Source organism: Dendropsophus ebraccatus, chromosome 9, assembly GCF_027789765.1.
Source record: "Dendropsophus ebraccatus isolate aDenEbr1 chromosome 9, aDenEbr1.pat, whole genome shotgun sequence".
In the NCBI taxonomy this organism is placed as follows: Eukaryota; Metazoa; Chordata; class Amphibia; order Anura; family Hylidae; genus Dendropsophus; species Dendropsophus ebraccatus.
The window spans coordinates 49,602,129-49,619,222 of record NC_091462.1 but is presented as its reverse complement, the minus strand read 5'-3'; the positions used below and the strand labels follow the sequence as shown (position 1 = coordinate 49,619,222).

Here is a 17,094-nt window from a genome sequence, read left to right as displayed (position 1 = left end):
CCTAGCCTGTTGTTATGGGCTGCTTCCTGCACATGCGCCGTTAGAAGCGGCCTAGCTATGCATATATGAGTATGCATAGTGGGCGGGCCAGGAGGAGGCAGGCTAGAGGGCCGAGCGGGTGCTCCAAGAGCATGGGGAATGCTCCAATTGCTCTGAAACTGTTAATTAGCATATCAGCTATTAGCGAAGAACTTCACTATACCGGACCCAACAGGACTTACAGCCCTGCAATCCTGAGGTAAATAGCGGCTGGCTCATATCAGAAGGTTCACTGGATCGAACCTGCTGAAAGTGCCGCTTTAAGCCCTGCTGTTCATGGACCCTGATCAAGCGCTATGCAGAGAAGGGTCCTCCCCAATGAACTGTATAATCTTACAGTACCTAAGGGGAGGTTGCCCAACACAATAGCAGAGTGCGGCAGCCTCATCCTGGGTATCGTAAGAATATATTCTCTTTTGCACAGGAAAGTAAAAGCATTTTTCTATGTTACGGAAGTACAGACAGATGTATGAAAGGTACCATGTCTCTCCTTGACCTAACAGGTATCTGTTGTATCAATTGCAGCTGATAGATAACGTGACCTTTAACTTCCACAGATCTCAGTCAAATCGAGAACCTGTGGGATGTTCTAAAAAAATAAGGGTTCGCTGCTAAAGTGTCACAGACCACAGCACACCTTCGAGTTCATTGCTATATATTTTGCTATAGATGCTCAACTTTGTGTGTGTGAGTGTGCGTACTGGAAGGTTATTTAGTAGAACTATTTATTAAGTATTGCAATAGGTTTATTACTTATTTCTACAGAAAAATACTTTTTAGTAAGGTTCTGTAATCCACTGTTAAACCTAGCACCCAAAGATATAATAATTTGTCTTTGGAACATATGCTGTTCTGTCATCTGTAAATAATACATCAAAAGAATTTACACCTTATTTTTTCACATCATCAGTGATCAATCGTTTCAAAAAAAAACTGCGACTTTTTCACATTTACAAAATATTAAATTAAATGAAGCAAGAAACAGCAATTACACAGGTTACTAAGAATATCTCTTTTAGTCTTGTCTAGCGGTATGTGATATTGTTGGTAACATTCAATAACCCTGCTCAACTGGAATACTGGAATCAGAAATGTAACTGTCACTCATTAAACTGTCATTTAATTAATTAATTATTTTTGCAGAAATCAATAGTACAAGCGATTAAATCGTTTTAATAGTACAAGAAACTCTGTAATCGGTTTTATTATGCAAAAAAGCCTATTTCTGTACACAAAAAGCTGTTTTGCAGCCTCCCCTCCTCACTTCTTTTCTGCTCATTATCAGACAAAGCCATCTTCATCAGAGAGGAGCAAAGTGAAAGAGATGTGTTTGCTAATTCCATTATAATCTATGGAGGGGAGAAGGGCTGAGGGGCATGAGTGAGGAGGAAGAGGAGAGAACCAGCTCTGCTGTTTGGAGACTGGGCACATAAAATGCTGGATTCACAGATCAGAAAGGTCAGTGCTTATCTGGGATGATAAGCTCTGCAGGGCTTCCTTCTTTCCGCTCCGTGCTCAGTCACCCTCTCGGCCCCTCCCCCCTCCATAGACTATAATGGACACAAAAAACCTGCTTCTTCTGAAATGGGGGGGGGGGCTCCAAAACTGTTTTTCTGGCTACAGAAGGAAACTCTTTTGTTTAATAAAAGCTATTACAGTGTTTCTTAAAATCTCTTCTACTATTGATACTTATTGAAAAGTGGTATTTAAATGACAGTGAGGAAAGTTTTGCTTCTAACACTATACTGCATGGATCGGGACAGCAAGTAAAGCATGAACTTGATAGGATAATTATTATATGAATCAGTGGGGGAGATTTATTATTTGTGTCTAAAGGGCCCCATACACCTTAGACTTTAGTCGGACAGATCCACCGCTGGTATAAGGGTACTATTAAACAGCGATTATTGGCCTTACCTGGCTGATTACCGGCCGATAGTCATTTCGTGTACTAGCTCATGATGAAAGGCAACGATCAGCCGTGGGACTCAGCTCCATTCACCTCCTCCAGGGAGACGATTGCTCATGTGATATACTTTTTCGTTTTTTTCTTTTTTTGTATACATTGCTATAGGCCATACACACCCTTGCACTTCATGCATATATTTCTTAGCACTTTATTTGTATATGTTGCACATATGGAATTTCATTGATATACTGTGGACACAGGTCACTTTACCATGTATACTTTTTATTTGGTTGGATTCACTAGTGTGTAACCTATGCCATTATTGTTTATTTTGTATATTGTCTGTATTATTGGTTATTTAAGCTCCCTGGGTATTATATATTTTTCTAGGAGGTTGTATGGTACACATTGAACCTTATAATGATAGTGATCTCTGCTTTCTTCTATGGGCCACCCAAACGATTTAAAGATCGTCTGGGCAGCCCTTCTCACTGCTCCCCATTTAATGTCTATGCGTGTAATAGCCAGCAGAGGAAGGGGAGCTCGCTTGCTACCTCCTAACGAGCCGTGTAATAGTACCCTAAGAGGTGTATACGGCTCTCTTTGTTGGCAAGAGACAAGCCGCAGCCAGAGTTCTCTACCCCTCCCAATAGAGAATACAGGAATGCTCAGCCATGTCAAACATATGCTTATTCTCGACCATCAATGAATGTACTAGATTTATCACAGTAACTAAGGCTGTCCAATAAATCTGTTGTTTGCTTATACTTTGTATTCTTAGTTTAGCTTAAATGGGTTTACTGACCAAAGTAAAGAGATGGGCTATGCACAGGACACCAGGGACGCACATCGATCAGTTGTTTGATGCCCGCACTACGCAGTGAACAGGGCCAGAAGCACTTTGGCCTTGATTTACTAATGTGTTTCTGTCATAAAATTGATAGTCTCTGCTAGTTTTTCATTCAGTTTGTTGTTCCACCACATTTTTGCGCGTCACAAAAACCTATAAAAGCCGACACATCTGTTATTTTGTGTTTTAAAGCTGAAAAGTGGGTGTGTCGTGGGTGTATCCTCTAAAACACGCCATAACTGACATATTTATTAAGCAAACCTACATTTTTTCTATTCTAAATGTCAGCCACTTCTAGCGTGGCGGGAAGGTCGGGTTTTTGTTTTGTCATGTGAAAAACCCACCAGATTTACTAAGGGCAATAGGACACATTTATAAATCTGCCAGTTTCGGTCTATGGTTCTTGACAATGGTCTCTGACAATCCTTGTAAATTAGCTCATTTGTCTCTGCTCATTGTGTATTAGTGGTAAGGTGTAACTACAGCTCAGCTCCCATTTAAGTGATCAAGAGCTGAGCTACAGTTATATCTTGTTCCACTACACAGTGAATGGAGACAAACTGACCCTTTTCACTGTGTATACATGGGCGCTGAACAGCTCCCCCCCCCCCCCCCCCCCCCCCCGCCGATCAGTATACTTTGGCCGGAAAATGCCATAATTTTGTACTTTAATCTGGTGCATGATATGTCACATCCAAAGTCACAGCCCTTTTTTTGAACCCTGTCCCTTTATGGAGACTGTGGGGAAATTCTAAAAACTGTGCAGCCCATTAAATCAATCACCGTAAGCCACACATCTATTTGCTTGTAGTCAGCTAATTGACGTCCTCTTTACATGGAACAGCATCATCAGGAACAAGTGTTTCTAGGATCGAGCATTTGCCTAATGATCTGCCCTTATAGAACAGACATTCTACAAATGCACCAGTTGTCTAGGAGTGGTGTAGGATGTTTGAAAATCTTGTGCATTTTGTAATTGTGTAGTTTTAGCTTGTACCATCTTTCATTTGCCCTTTCTATGCTAAACCATGCTGGCTTTTTGCTAAGCCTGGCCCACTTGTCAGACACAATGCAAAACTCTATTCTTTTTGTCTCATTTGTTTTAAAAATCTGCCAAGCCCGCCACCTCCCCTTCCTTCCCCACTCTCTCTTTTCTTCCTCTTTTTTTCTTTCTTGTCTGGAATTCTTAATACTATTTCTTAGATTAACCGTGTTACGGATATTGATTTTTGCTGTATTGTTTGATTGACAGTCCAATATCCCTCGTGGTAGGTAAAGTGTCCGTAGTGGTACGCTACCTGACTCGGACTTTCCTTTAGCCATGTTCCGAATTTGCAACCCTTTTTCCATGGACTACAGGGTGCTGATTGCCCTTCAAGATCCCTCAGTCCCAGCTTGGACTTTGTTGGGCATTCTCATGTGCATGGATTTGTGAAAATCTATAAGGGGGATTTTCTATCTCTGTTTTTTTCTGATGACTTGTATGGTCAAAACTTCTTTTTGAAAAAAATAAAAATATATTTACAAAAGAAAAATCCGCCAAGCAACCAAAATTCTGCCACACCCTTTTTTTTTTTTTTTTTTACCTAACATCAGGTTTAACCCCTTTTAATGTAAATCTGTATAGAAGTAAATCATGTTGTTACGTAAAGACACTTGTCCTAGTTTTCTTTTCATTCAGTGAAACTTCTGGCTTGACAGCTGCACTCCTCTTACAGTTCACAGTCATTCTACTGTAGCCTGAAAAATCTGGGTCGCTGAATATTTTTAGTGCTGAAAACCATTGCAATTAACACAGAGTGGTCCATTGTCTGAACACTAGGTGCAAGGCTAGCCCCAGATTTCTCCAGACCAAAAAAAAAAAAAAACTAAACAAAAACTGATACCGTCATTGCAGTCTGTGCCTGCGAAATACAAGTAGGGCTTCTATAATCTCTCCTCATTGTGAGAGGAGACTTTGGCTAGAACTTAAAGTGTAGTTTACAATTGGCCAATCAACATATGACCTAGCTCCGAAAAGGGAGGCTCAAGTGAACAAAAGGTCCAGAACACTGCAGATCATTATACACTGGAACAGGCTCATTTAAATGCCACTTCCAGCATTGCATGCCGCACTATACATAATCATGAACACGCTGGATGGCTTCTCTCAAAGACTCTGCATTTTTACCGCACTTCAATAATGCCATATAAATGATGGGTAATTCACAAGGAAGCCTTGTTACATTTCAGAAGAGCTGCAGAAGAATTGAAGTGTTGCTCAAGATCTTTGCATTAATGTTCAGTGACAGATTCGATATTACCCCTGAAGGGTATAGGCAGACACTGCAGGCTTCAGTGCTAATGATCAGAGCAGAATGATGTGTATAATTGTTGCTGGTGGCAATAACTCTGCATTGGGCTCATGGAATCAATCGATTCAACTACAGTTTTGAAAACCTGAGAATACCATGTAGAGCAGTAATAGATTTTTTTCTGCAGACACCCCTATTAACTTTTTTTAAAAATTTTTTTTACATTAGCTGTAATTTATGTGTCCGTATATGTTTGGATGTTATAATTAAAAAGTGTTGAGACCAAAGTAGTTACAAGCAAATATGTAAGTGTGCTGGTGACAGGATAGCACTTTATTTTTTATAGCATGACTTAAAGGGGTATTCCGCTCAAACATAACTTTTAATATGTCGCTGCCCATAGCAAGGCTAACAATTCATAGCTTATTATCTATTCAGTCTCCTTCCTCTCGTTCTGAGCTGCTAATTTCTGCTGAAGACACAAAAAACCTGTGTGTGAGCTTTTCTCTCTGTTGTTTCCTCCTCCCTCCTCCCTTCTGAGACGGCTGATGTAATCAAGTCCCTATCTGCAACTTTGTAATGCCGGGAGTTTATCAGCAACTTGACCTAAGATTATTCCTCTTAGCATTATAAAGAAGCTACAAAGTTACAGATAAAGCCTACCAGGGACTTGTTTACATCATCCGTCTCGGGGGGGTTGAGAGAAAAGCTCACATACAGTTTGTTGTATCTTCAGTGAAAAGCAGCAGCTCAGAACTGGGGAAAGGAGACTGAATAGATAATATGTATAGAATAAATTGGTAGTCTCACCATGGGCAGCAACATTTTACCCAAATATATTATGTTTGTATGGAATACACCTTTAAGGGAGTATTCAATTTTAAATATTTATCACTCAACCACTTGATAGTAACTTGATGGTAATAAATCCTGATAGGACAGGTCTTCAATAGCTGCAATGGATAATTGCAGACCCACAACTATGCATAGGATTACAGATGAGCATCATCCGCATTTGCACGGACCCATTGATATCAGGATCCAGGGGCGTAATCAGAAAAACAAGCAAGGAAAGGAACACAGAGAAACCGCAGGAAAATGCTGATGGGGCAAGACGAATATTCTCCCTCCAGGTGTTACTCTGGAGCGGTGGACCACTCGTGATAGGCTTGGTGCACCAGTGTCCCCCCATAGGCTGTGGGGCCACAGCATCAATCAGTGCGAGAGCGTGGGTAGGTAAGTCCCTAACATGTTTATAGAAGATTCCAAGACACAGTACCAAGGCTAAATAAAAAAAGTGTGGTAAGACAAGCCACAGAGGCAGGCAGATAGAGTTCTCTTGCAATGGAATATGGTCAGAAGGTCAGAGCAGGCAGCTATGATAAGGAACCAAGTTTGACTAAATAGTAGAAAACATTTTTTATAAGAACCTAGGAATCTTATTACTTAGACAAAGTAACAGGTCCCTACTGGTCCCTAAGTAGCTTAAGGACAATAAGGCATTAGCCTTTAAGAGGCCAAGATTCAGCAGGTAGAGGTCAGAGGCATGCAGAATGCAGTGTGAGAGAATGGAAGGAGCACAGCAGGTAGAAGAGCAGAGTTGGCCACTGTACTGTATGATTTCTCATATAATCAATATGAACAATGACCTATATGCACATAAAATGGCAACACAAAAGATCAGCCGTCAAATGTATTTGTTATGAATTTTACTTAAAGCGGTAGTGCAGCGTTTAACATTTATTCACTAAATAACACACATTACAAAGTTATACAACTTTGTAATGTGTGTTATTTAAGTGAATGGCCCCCTTCCCCGTGTTCCCCCCATCCCGGAAGTGTAGTGCAGTATACTTACTCACGCTGGGGTCGACAGCAATTGAGTAAGTATACTGCACCACACTTAAGGGGTGGAGGGAACACGGGGAAGGGGGCCATTCACTTAAATAACACACATTACAAAGTTGTATAACTTTGTAATGTGTGTTTTTTAGTGAATAAATGTTAAACACTGCACTACCCCTTTTATTATTGTCTATTATTATTATTATTGTCTATTATTATCGTCACATTGTCTATTACATAGACAATGTGGTCCCTATGTGTGAGTTTCTTCATTTAGGTTTAGTGTTCGTCTTTGCCCCAAGGACCATTTCGACTACTCGCAAGGGATTATTTGGTGTAACAGAAGTGATCAAATAGCAAAACTCAGCTGACGTGGTTAAAAGCAAAGCATTGAAGAAACTGATTCCACAGATTGGGGGACCACAGCAGTATTTTCTAACCTAATCAATAATGCTGACACTGGTGTTCTGCTTGAACATGTGAAACGGTTTCATTTGCGTACCACCTATTTCTTTGCCATTTAACCATATGATGTGCTTAACTTTCTAAACTAGAAGATGACATAGGGGACCTGCAGAGTTTCCGTACATCAACTGAAATAGATGACTCTTCTGGTGTTTTTTCAGTGACCTGCCACACTATTAGCAGACATGGACAAAACTGGAAATATGCACTGCTGAAAATGAGAAATGTCAAGTAACAGTGCAGCTTCTTACCACCAGTGCATATTATGCTACTTAGAACTTGGTTTCGAGCTAGGTGGCTTGGTGAGTGAACTCATTGTTTCCATATTCTTAGGACATGCAGATTTTGTTTAAAAGTGATAGAAATAGTGTCATCAAGGGATAAGCACCGCAGGCAGCAATCTTAACAGATGTAGATGTATTGGAAAGCTCAACGGGAGTTCTGGCAGATGTAAATAGATTCCGTTTTGGAGGACTCCACATGGCTTCATTTACCGAAATGGAATACTTTTCACACACTTAATCTTGATCATAAGTTTTCTCTCATTTCTGTATATCAACTCGCTTAATAGAATTCAAAGAAACATGTAATGTACTCCCCGCACTGTGTCATAATTTGTCACCTTATGCTTGTGTGCTGTTTATATTACCAGTATTAGGGTATGTTCACACTGAGTAAATGAGCCAGAAAGTTCCGCCGCAGAATTCCGCCTGCCTCAGTGTGCCATAGCCTGTCTATGGGAGAGCACGTGCTCCTCTGCTGCCGCCACTCTCCGCTCAAAGAAGTGACATGTGACTTCTGCGAGCAGAGAGCCGTGGCAGTGGATTAGCGCACACTCTCCCATAGACAGGCTAGGGCACACTCAGACAGGCAGAATGCCGCCTGATTTACTCAGTGTGAACATACCCTTAAGGCCCTATTCCACCAACAGATCTGACGACAGATTATCTGCCAAAGATTTGAAGCCAAACACAGGAGTGGATTTGAAAAGAGGAGAAATCCAGTCTTTCTTTTATGACCTGTTCTCTTATTATAGTCTGTTCCTGGCTTTGGCTTCAAATCTTTGGCAGATAATCGTCAGATCTGTTGGTGGAATAGGGCCTTTACTGCCATGAAATGGCTCCACATCTTGACAGAAACACTATTGTCTACTGAATATCATTCTCACAATTTATACCAACACTCTAAGGGCCCTATTACACCAAAAGATGCCTGACTGATTATCTGACAGATTTTTTTAGCCAAAGCCAGGAGCAGACTATAAATAGAGAACAGGTCATAGAGGAAAGACTGAGATTTTTCCTCTTTTCAAATCCATTCTTGGCTTTGGCTGAAAAATTCTGTCAGACATGTTTTGGTGTAATAGGGCCCTAAACCAAGAAAGCCATAAAGTTGTTATGTTTTAAAGAAAAGTGAGTGTATAAAGTGGATTGTACCTTAACTGGTAGTACTGTGGTACCTGAGAATTTTTTGCACAGACCCCAGGGTCTCCAACAGTATGTGATTTTCAGGGAAGGATTACAGAACTGCAAGGGGATTTTATGATATGTGGTATTAATGTATATTACAATGATGCTCTTGCATGAAGAGCTTTAAATGAAGGATGTCAGTATTTGCAGTATTTTTATATTCTTGGGCATTATTTATCTTTTAAATATGTTTTTTTTTAGATTTTTAGTCTGCTTTAGACACACATGAATTAAAGAGGTTTTCCGGGCTAATATGACTGATGGCGTATTATCAGGATACAATTTTGTTGAAAAATGCCAATATGAGGCCTTGCCATGAGAGGCAACACATGTGGCTGCAGAATATATGGTGGATCCCCAGACCATCACACCAGCAGAGGGCAGCTTGTCGCTTCACCGCAAAGGCAGGATTGAAGTGCTCACCAAAGGCCTCCATAATGAACACTGACTATTGCTGAATCCCAAACAGGGATTTGTTTGCTAAAGACTATGGGGGAGATTTATTAAACATAGTGTAAAGTAAAACTGGCTCAGTTGCCCCTAGCAACCAATCAGATTCCACCTTTCATTCCTCACAGACTCTTTGGAAAATGTATGGTGGAATCTGATTGGTTGCTAGCGGCAACTGAGCCAGTTTTACTTTAAACCATGTTTGATAAATCTCCCCCTATATGGTTCCAGTCCATAGCATTCCAGATTTTTTGTTCCCAACACCAATACAAATAAAGGCAACTGTGGTTGTCTATTGTCTGTCAATGGCAGGACACGTAATGTACCCCATGAACCTACATCTTCTTCTGCTAAGCCCATGAAAATGGTCCAGGCAGGGACAAGGGTCTGTAATAAAGGTGCCATCTGTGTCTGGATGGTGAACAAGGAAACTCTGGTTCTTTCTACTGGTGGTCTGCCTGGGCTGCCCTGTTTATTGGGTGTACCCTCACATGACCACTGATTCTGATAATTCCTAATATCTTGGTCAGAACGGGCTAGATGGAGGGCAGTCTATTAAAAACCATTCTACTTCTCTTAATCCAATGATGCGATTTCATCTTAAAGTCTGTCAATTGGGCAAAATTCCTTTGAGGGTGTCACAGAGTCATGAATATCACCCTCATCGATTGATCTTTTACTAAAGGCCCTATTCCACGGAACAATTATCGTCCGTATTCGGCCGATAGACGCTGCTGTATCCTATGGGCTGCCCGGACGATCAGCGATCACCCGGGCAGCCCCCCGCAGCTCCCCGCCACCCCTTCCGCACTCACCCGCTCGCTGCAGCCTCGTTGAATAGTGGCGGCAGCGAGCGGGGAACAAGGAGCAAACGAGCGCTGAGAGCGCTCGTTTGCTCCTCTAGACGACCCGTGAAATAGGGCCATAAGAAGTACACTACACAAAAGTAACCTCTGAGAACCTTTTTATAGGGCGGTAGGGGAGATGTTTTTATGCCTCTCATGTGGCAAGACCCAGTGTGTACACAGACCGCACCTGTAACCATTTATGTATGAGGCTTGGAGGAATCTAAGTTATTGTACAAGTCAAATCTGTTGGGAACAAAGCCATAAAGCTGGAGGGAAGCTAAGGATTTTGAGGTGAGTACCTTTAAATGTCATCTACAGCTACAGTAAATGGAGAATTTTCCATAATTACAGATTGTTTGAAGGAACACACTCATTCACAGCGAAGATCACTTATAGTAGGCTTGCAGCTGGCATGTTCCTGAGGATTTCATGTTCAATTCATATGTCTCTAACTTCTTATGGTGCTTTAATGTCCTCCCTCGTTGTCTATGTGGTAATGACCCATACTTCAGGAATCATTATGAATGAAATAAAGAAAATGTAAACTATTTAAATGCAAAAGGTGGCATATTACACCGCAGACATCAACAGCCCCAGGTCACAGGATGTGATAGAGCTCGAGACAACATTATGATGTGTGATAACAGCTTTGTCTCTATAAGGAGAGCCTTTTTTAACACTTTGCAGATCTCAAAATTAGTGCAATGCTCTCTATATACGTGGGAAGTGTTATGGCAGGGATTTTGTTTTGTAATAGACAAAAACATACAATGTACAATCACTGGCTTGTGGTGCCCATCACTGGATATTTTAGCCAAAAATCTGATTACTGTCTAATGTTTGGTTCCAAACACGATTATTTAACCTTGGTTGCAAATCTGGATTATTTGCAAAATTTGCAAACTTTCAGCTGTTAGCAAAAAAACGAACACGAACAATGTATATAGCTCAATACAACTTATAGTATTATAGGTGTACACGTCTGCACAGTGGGTGTTGTACTTGGATCAGATATGCTTGAGATAAATCAATTCAAATATTGGGACCGGCTAGGGCTTTGTTAACTGTAATGCCTAATGGAGAGCAGGGGTGTTCAGTGGGTAAGCTGCAGCTCTGATTAAAACTCTGACTTCTGAAATTTATCAGGGACCGACTCCGCCTCCAGCTCCTTCATAAACGGCCAGTCAGACACCAAGGGAGTTATTTATCACAATGGTGAAAAGTAGATCTGGCTGAGCAGCATCTTCCTAATGTCCTATATGATCCTGGGGCGACTTCTGAGTGAATGATGCTGCGTTTACACTAAGCAATAATTCGCCCGATCGTGCGATTAACGATTTCGAGTAACGAACGTAACGGAAAAATCGTTTTGCTATCGCTTAAGCCTATCTCGCACATAGGTTAAGTCGGTGAACAACTGTTTACACGGAACGATCTGCGAATTTTTTGCGAACGACGATTTAAGAACATGTTGTAAGATCAAAATGAACGATTTCTCGCTCGACGATTGATCATCGTTTACATGTACGATTATCGTTCGAATTCGATCGTTATCGTGCAAATTCGAACGATAATCGTTCCGTGTAAACGCAGCATAAGGCAAAGATATAAAGTAGATTCTCCTGTGTGTGCAGTGGATGCAGCCAGTCTCCAGCCTCCATGTCTTTAACAACTCACAACTAGACTAGATGGAGCAGGTGGTCTTTTCCTCCTGACAGTTTTCTATGTTTCTAACAAAATATTCACCACACGCAAAGAAACACTGCTAACAATGCCAGATACCTGTGATATAGAGGTCAGCCATAGTAATATAGAGGGGTCAGCCATAGTGATATAGGGGTCAAACCTAGGACCAGATTTATCAGCTCTCTGTTAGCATCCGCGCTCCTAAATCATCAGAGCGCCAAAGGAACTACCTGCTCAGCCACTGCAGCTTTGTCCTGCCTCTTTTACGGATGGTGATGTTGAGTGGGCATTTCTGAGTGGGGCCGTGACATCCCAATTTCTGCCTCTCAAACACACACACACACCCTACTGCAGCAATAGCACACATAAGAAAAACACACAATCTTTTCCCAGAGAGAAAAAAACCACACTGAGGACAGAGGTTACTGCTGCATTACTTATGTCTTCTCCTCCTCCTCTATATTACACAGAATATCTTCCTATTACACTGCTGCTCATATACAATCATGCAGTATCCAGGAAGAGAACAGCACAGATCTCCCCCCACACAATGGACTCTTCCAGCTGAGAAACAAACTGCCAAATAGTGACCACCAACCTCTCCCCTGACCAATCTTATCTAATAGGGCCAGTGCTTTATTACTGATATATGGAAGAAACGTATGGGAGAAAGTGTATTTCTGGTTGGTATAAATAAGGGCCTTAGATAGAACATAAAATATATTGATGAGGAACATATATAAAACTCAAATGAAAATTAAATTATAATATTTATAAAGATTTTTGTAAAGCTGGAGTCAGTACATTTTTTTTTACTCCAACTCCAGCAAAAACTAGCTCCGACTCCACGGCATTGATGGAGAGGTAGAAATATGGTTAGGTCAAAAAAACTTAAGAGGAGAGAGCATTGCCTTGCAGATCACATAAAAGGTAAAGGCACCGAATGCTCCTATAAATACAAGTAAAAGCAAGGTTTGCACGTTAACAGTAAAAGTAAGACTGGGTACAAAAGTACTTGACTAAGCAATAAAGATGCTTGTCACAAATGGTCCTAATATTTCTGAAACTGCAGCATCTGTAAAACTTTTTATTCTCTCTGAAAAAAACATCTCAATTTCATCCCATGTTTACCAGGCAGAAGCTCACTAGAAGATCAGGTTACATTCTGCCACTACAAGTCTATGGAGAGGAGAGGGGTTATGGCTCAAAAGGGGGAGTGAGTTCAGAAAACAGAGGCAGAGTGAGAGACAGACTTCACAAGATAATAAAATGTAATAAATCCCTGAGACTTGACTTGCGGCTTAAATTGTTCACTACTGCTCTATAATGCCCTCCATGCTGCTGCTGCTTCTTAGGGTGTACTGTAGAGACACAGGAGAGCAGGATCCTCTTCTATGAGGGCAGTGTGAGGCATGACAGGTAGACAACTAAAAATTGCATAGGGAGGTTTTTCAAGCCTTTTCTTTCCATGAATAACCTTTCTGGCCAGAGTCATGGTGTCCACATATACAGAGCCAAAAGTTGGCAGCTCTTATTCACTTCAATGATCTTTAGTAACCGAGCACGGCCACTACACGATGTACGGAGTCAAGGCTAATGCCTGAACCGGTTATGCCAGATAACATTAGGGTAAACTATCAAGAAATTTTACCCAGAAACCCCCTTTAATGTCAACCTGTAGAATGTTGAGCCTTTCAGCTAATTAAAAAAAAAGATTGGCATTCTGTATTCAGCACCCTGGACCTGAGGCTATTCTAGGTCTATAGCCCAAAATCCCATCATGCCTCAGCATTGTTATATCCAGGCAGCAAACTCTAGCGCCCCCTGCAGTTACAGCACCACCCTGCACCCTCAGAATATCTGGAATATACAGAGCTAATCTCTCATCATTAGCACAATATAGCCATATAATAGCAGATGAATGGCGGCAGCTCCAGCCCCTGCACAATGCTCCCAACCTCCGGGAATCTCTTATCTAATAAAGCCTTTCTGCTGTGTCCCAGTGTAGGACAAAAGCAATACAAATAGAATTAATTAGAGTTTCCAAAGAAAGAAGAGGCATTATCTTCTTCCCTAAATCCCCAGACGCCAATATTATAGCCTGTGACTTGCCGGAGGGTCACAGCTGTGACTCTCCCCTCCACCACCCTCCACACGACACGGCCCGCTACCAACATGTCACCTTCTGGGCTTCAGCAACACCCAGCCTGCGCTGACGCACGCCGACTGTGGGCGGGGCTACGGACTGAGCACGCCCTTCTTACGTAGGTTATTGTCGAGGGGAGCGGCGGGGCCGCGCAGTGGGCGTGGCTAGTGACGAAGGATAGTGCGCTCTGATTGGCTGGAGCTGTGCGCGCTGTGTTGGCGGGAGGAGAATAGCGGAGCGCTGCGTGTGAGCTGTGTGAGAGTGCGCAGCACCGGGCATAGTACCGAGCTCCGGCTGACAGGGTAGGTGCACCTGACTGACCACGGGTGAGGGCGGCAGCGGGGACCTCGTCATTTGTCACCCGGCTTTGTGCAGCAGCAGGACTCTAATACCACACCGGAGCGCCGGACCGTAGCCAACCGGCCTGTCACTGATCGTCTCCGAGAACGTGAAGGTGAGAGCCGGGGTGTAGTGGACGTGCTGCTCCAGTCACAGGGGGGATGGATGGCGCTGCGGCTGCTCGGGGTCAGCTCCCTGCTGTGCTGCTATGTGCCTGCAGGATGGGAGCGCTGCCATTCATTGTGTAGCCGGGCGGCGGGAGAGGTGAGGAGGGAAGGACGCCCGGTCCTCACAGCAATACGGTGCACTGCTCTGCCTCATCCGCTCTACCGGGGGCTGCTGGCTACGGACAATGGCATCATGGGACCGATACTGCTCATTGTGACAGGAGCAGCAGTATTACCTGTGACCGGAGCCGTCCTATAAGTGAGGTGACCGGAGCCGTCCTATAGGTGAGGCGACCGGAGCCGTCCTATAGGTGAGGCGACCGGAGCCGTCCTATAGGTGAGGCGACCGGAGCCGTCCTATAGGTGAGGCGACCGGAGCCGTCCTATAGGTGAGGCGACCGGAGCCGTCCTATAGGTGAGGCGACCGGAGCCGTCCTATAGGTGAGGCGACCGGAGCCGTCCTATATATGCGACCGGAGAAGTAATATACCTATACATGATGTGACATAACGTATAGCAGTCCTATTCCTATACATGATGTGATAGGAGCAGTGATATTCCTATACATCAGGGGTGGGGAACCTTTTCCATGTCGAGGGCCGGTCGGGCATTAATAAAATCATTCGAGGGCCGCATACCGTGCGCGCCAGTTAGTAGCGGGGGTTTGCAGCACCCAGGACAAGGCATAGTATTGTTCCCCTAGTTCCCCTGCTATTGTAGTTAACCCCCAGTGATGCCCCTTGTAGTCTAGTTAACCCCCAAGTCATGTCCCTGGTAGCCTAGTTATTCCCCCCCCATCAGGCATGTCCCTGGTAGCCTAGTTATTCCCCCCCCATCAGGCATGTCCCTGGTAGCCTAGTTATTCCCCCCCCATCAGGCATGTCCCTGGTAGCCTAGTTATTCCCCCCCCATCAGGCATGTCCCTGGTAGCCTAGTTATTCCCCCCCCATCAGTTATGTCCCTGGTAGCCTAGTTATTCCCCCCCCCCCCCCCATCAGTCATGTCCCTGGTAGCCTAGTTATTCCCCCCCCCCCCATCAGGCATGTCCCTGGTAGCCTTGGTGGCCCCCCCCCATCAGTCATGTCCCTGGTAGCCTAGTTGTCCCCCCCCCGATCAGTCATGTCCCTGGTAGCCTAGTTGTCCCCCCTATCAGGCATGTCCCTGGTAGCCTAGTTGTCCCCCCCCCCCCTATCAGGCATGTCCCTGGTAGCCTAGTTGTCCCCCCCCCCTATCAGGCATGTCCCTGGTAGCCTAGTTGTCCCCCCCCATCAGTCATGTCCCTGGTAGCCTAGTTGTCCCCCCCCATCAGTCATGTCCCTGGGATCCTAGTTAACCCCCAAATAAAAAAATAAACATCCCACTCACCTTACCTCCGCTCCCACGCAGTCCAGGTCCTCTTCTCTCCCAGGTCCTCTGTGCCGGTCTTCTCCTGCAGGCGGCGCGCGATGAAATGACGTCATCGCGCGCGGCCCGCAAGAGACTAAAGACACGCGCCGCTCTGCTGGGGAAGAAGCCGGCACAGACAGCATCCTCCGGTGTCCGCCAGCTGTCACAGACACCGGAGGATGCGGTGTATGCCGGCTTCTTCCCCAGCAGAGCGGCGAGCATCACAGGGGAGCTGCGGGCCGCGGGTCGCATCGGGAGGTCTCAGGGGCCGGATGCGGCCCGCGGGCCGGAGGTTCCCCACCCCTGCTATACATGATGTGAGGTATAGCAGTCCTATTCCTATACATGATGTGAGGTATAGCAGTCCTATATACCTATACATGATGTGATAGGAGCAGTGATATACCTATACATGACAATGTATAGCAGTCCTATATACCTATACGCAATGTGATGTATAGCATTCCTATATACCCCGAGGTGATGTATCCTTGTGGCAGATGTCATTCAGATCCGATCATCTGAAGTACCACAGACAAGACGATCCTAAACCTTCCTGGTCATTGGTGTCGATCATTACGTCCACATACACTGTGACAGAATCAGATCTCCGGTGTAGTTGAGGGGCGAGGAGATGGCCTCACCATGTATATGTCTTATATGCTTGAACAGGATACAAAACAAGTAATAAACAGTTGTTAATAACTAGAATGTTTTACATTAAGTTACATTATAGAAAAAACACATATGAACGTATACATAGGGTTTTTATTTTTTGGCTGGACACCTTAGCGTAGACTACTAGGCAAAGAAGACTTCATGGAAATGGTAAAACGTAGGGACACGATGCAGTGTGACCCCGGCCTTAGTGTGGGCAGTGTGTCTGTGCTGACGAGACATACGGAGGATCGTCGGCACGTTTTGATAAAATCCTTTAGGCTGATATGAGTGGTGTAGATTTGTCTTGGGCCCATAGGATAGTCTGTGACTGTGTTGGACACCCTATGGGCCCAATAGACGGGTGTATTATGCCCGTATTGTTGTATCCGTATTATGGCCTTAGGTCCCACCTCTGGTGATCGCTGTCAGACCCATGGCTAGGGTGGGGCTGTAATATACCCCCGTGTGTGGATGGGGGCCCTTACTCTATGGTGACAGTTCTTATATTGATAAAACTTCCTAACAAATACATCAGGGAAAC

General features: G+C 43.9%; 1 protein-coding gene across 3 annotated transcripts in view; it reads left to right on the top strand.

Moving 5' to 3' along the window:
• ADARB1 (adenosine deaminase RNA specific B1) overlaps positions 1-17,094 on the top strand; it is a 142,015-nt gene that overhangs the window by 37,311 nt on the left and 87,610 nt on the right. Inside the window, exon 1 of one of the 3 annotated variants that reach the window (XM_069983257.1) lies at positions 14,212-14,303. The exons of 1 other annotated variant lie outside the window; for it this stretch is intronic. The gene's annotated coding sequence lies outside the window, so the exon portion shown is untranslated. Of the gene's footprint in view, positions 1-14,211; positions 14,456-17,094 lie in introns of those variants that run through there. One more of the 3 variants, XM_069983256.1, reaches the window with a different exon arrangement.